Source organism: Gekko japonicus, unplaced genomic scaffold, assembly GCF_001447785.1.
Source record: "Gekko japonicus isolate JY-2015 unplaced genomic scaffold, Gekko_japonicus_V1.1 scaffold3415, whole genome shotgun sequence".
NCBI lineage: Eukaryota > Metazoa > Chordata > Lepidosauria > Squamata > Gekkonidae > Gekko > Gekko japonicus.
Window position 1 is genome coordinate 1 of NW_015169884.1, and position 3710 is coordinate 3710.

Consider the following 3710-nt stretch of genomic DNA (forward strand, 5'->3'; position numbering starts at 1 on the left):
CTGCCACTGCTCTTCGTGGGGAGCATGTCGCTCACCGACGGTCCCTCCTAGGTCGGCTTGCTCTGGAGTCCCCCGGCATCCCCAGTGAGTAGTGGGGGGTTGAGTGGTCATCTTCCGGGAGCCGGGCGTGGCTGGAACGGTGGCATTGGGGGCCCGGCAGTCCCAACATCGGGACACTACTCTTGTCTGACAAAAGGAGCTTTGACTTTCAAAAGCTTATACCCTGAAAATCTTGTTGGTGTCTAAGGTGCTACTGGAATTGAATCTAACTGATCTTCGTGGTCTCTGTGCAGGCCACACACTGGGTTCTGTGGCTGCGCTGGACTCATGCGGGAAAACCTTCCAGAGCTCTCAGCTGTCTCATTCCAGTGGCCCCCACCTCAGCCCCTGGGGAGCAGGCATCGTTTGCACATGCCTGAGGGGAAGGGGCCACCTGCACTCAGTTCCTTCCTTACCGCCTTGACAATTGGACGCACTTCTGTGACTCAACTTTCGTCTTTCCCTCATCACTGTCTCTAGAATTTATATATTTGCTCAACACCAAAATAGCACATACTGAGACTGTAGCATGTCATATTGATAAAGTCCCTTTCTTTAAACATTGTGAAAAATGTGCTGCTAAGATCCCCCCAATGGGCGGTCACAAATACTGCCTATTCTTTTTTGGGGACGGACGGTCACGAATACTGCCTGTTCTTTTTTGGGGAAAGCAATCACACTGATTCCTGTCAGCACTGCACTAACTTTACAAACAAGGCAAAGAAAAACGGAGTTGCACGCCTGCATACTCACCTCTTGGAGCTTTCCTTGCACCCAACCATGGCTCATACTTCAGTCTCCCAATCGGCGACGCCTCCCCCAACTGAACCACGGGGAAATTCAGCTCAACTTATGCTAGCTCCAGCTGGAACAATCAGACCGGCAAAGAAGTAAAAAAAGCACTCCTCCTTGGTACCGAAGGCCTCGAGCTCAAAGGTTACAAAGCTTATGCAGTCCTCAATGGTGCCGTGGTCCTCTGCAAAAATGCCTCAAAAGCTGATGGCTGTAGAACCACTAGTCCTGATGGGTTTGCTATCTGACTCCCCGTCAGTTTGCCCCCCGCCTCAGGTACCCGCTTTAACAGAAAAACAACCCACAGTGAATCAACCTAACCAGCTAAGTACTGATATACATACTATTTCATGCTTTTCTCATGCTGTGGCATCCATGGTGGTGCTTTGCTGCCATGCATGGCTTCAGTCATCTCCCTTCAACCGGATGTCAAGTTAAAAGTGGAGGACTTACCTTGTGACGGGGAGGGTCTCTTTAACAAGGCCACTGATGATACCTTGAAATCAGTGGATGATGGACACAAGTGAGTTAGAAATTTGGGTGAAGCTCCTCACTCTGCAACCCGACCCACCAAGTCAGAGCCATGGAGGCCATCTTACCAGAGGCACCCTCGATCTCTTCAACCATCAGAGAACTGGAAGAGATGCAACTTCCCGAGTAGACAACCTTATACCCCTAAACAGAAAGTGACAGCAGCTAAGAAGTTGGGTCAGTCCTCTAAACAGTCTTTTTGACCCCTTTATCAACTATGGGGTAGTCACACCACTGTCTGTCACCCTGCCCTTGGGAACTCGGTTATTACCATACATCAATGCTTGGGAAGATATAACAACCGACACATGGGTTATCACTAAAATACGCATGGGATATGCAATAGAATTAGCTTTGCCACTGGAAACACCCCACTTTGTAGCCACTCCAGCATCCCCAATCCTCTCGGAAGAAGTGCTGGAACTCCTCTCCAAGGGAGTGATTGAGCCGGTGTCCGACAACCATTGTCATCATGGGTATTATTCTCATTACTTCATAGTCCCCAAAAGGGGAGGTGGCAACCTATTATGGATTTGAGAGGACTGAACAAATGCATCCAAAAGAAAAAAATTTGGATGGTGACTTTGCATTCCCTTTTACCCTTAATACCATGAGAGGCATGGCTGGCATCGATAGACCTGAAAGACATCACGTACTGTAGGCAATCACTATTTCCAATATTGAGTCCTGCCTTTTGGGATCTCCACTGCGCCCCACATATTTACGAAGTGCATGGCACTGGTTGCAGGTACTCTACATGTTTGTGGTATCTCAATGTTCCCATCTATAGACGATTGGCTTCTGGTGGCCTCTCAATCCAAGATATTTGGCACCAGTTTTCCACCGTTTCAGACATCCAGACCTGGATGCATTTGCTACACAGGAAAACACAAAGTGCCCAGTCTTCTGTGCCAGATGTTGGCCCATGAGACAATCTCAGGGGGATGCTTTCCTACATTGCTGGACAGGGTGCCTATTTTACATGTTTCCACCCTTTTCGCTGATCCCATGGGTTTTCCAGAAGATCCTTTCCGACCATATCTCATGCATCCTAATTACCCCATGGTGGCCTCGACAACCATGGTTCCCAGTACTGCTGAATCTTTCCGGAGGAACTACATTCAATTACCAAACTCCGTGGACCTTCTCTTGTAACATGGAGGCAAAGTCTTACATCACAACCCCACCTTTTACAAACTGACTGCGTGGATGATCCACTGAAAACTCTCCCGGAGGATTTCTCTACCATTATAACTAATGCCAGAAAGCCATCGACTAGACGTTGTTATGTATTTAAATGGAAATGTTTTTTCTATATTTGCGGCAGAACGAGGCATTCCTCCTGAAACCGCTCTGCTACTGGATATCCTCATGTATACTGAGACTCAAGGGAGCGGTGGCGCAGGCGGTAAAACGCCTGCTGTAACAACAATGAACAGCCACTATGGCTGTTTGAGACCCACCACGGCCGGGGTGAGCTCCCGGCCCTAGTCCCAGTTCCCGCCCACCCAGCGGTTTGAAGGCAGTAACAATAGCGAATAGATAAATGGGTACCTGCCCTAGGTGGCAGGGGGCACCCTCCTCCATGCGAGGTGTGTGATGGGAGCATCGGCGGTGGCAGAGCGACGAGGCAGTGGCGGCGAGATCGGTGAGGCGAGCCCTGGTTGCCAGTAAGCGCAACATCGAGTGGTGGAACCCGATGACGGTGGAGGTGGAAGGTGCGGTGATGTGGAGGCTCAGGCGCGGTGGAGCCGGAAATGGACGTTAGCCGGAGCCGGTACTGACACGAACAGTGCACCAGACGGGCTTGCCGAAGGAAGCCACCAAAAATGGGAAGACCTATCCCTAGACGCCAGGACGGAAGCGCCGACCCTGAAGACCACTTGGAAGAAGGAGCCGAGCCGGAGAACAGCAAGCCCTACCACCTGGGTGCCGGTAGGCAGCCCCGCCCCTGTACCATGTGGCCTTAGATAGGGAAGTAGAAGTAGAAATTTGTATGTAAACTGCCCAGAGACCCTTTGGGGTCAGGGCGGTATATAAGCCGAATGTATCAATAAATATAAATAAATGTATCTGACATCTGTACAGCAGTCGGGCTTGAGTTTTTTGTCCATTCAGCGATATCAGCTTACTATACCCTTGTGGATGGGTCCACAGTATTCTCCCATAGGCTTGCAAAGAGCTTTATGAAGGGTCTCTTGAATCTTCGTCCACCTTGCAAGCCACTAATCCCAGCTTGGAGCCTATCTCTGGTGTTTACTAATCTGCTGGGAAGACCATTTGAACCAATGGCTACCTCTGCGCTCCATCTATTATTCTATTATTGTAGAAGACGGCTTTTCTAGTGG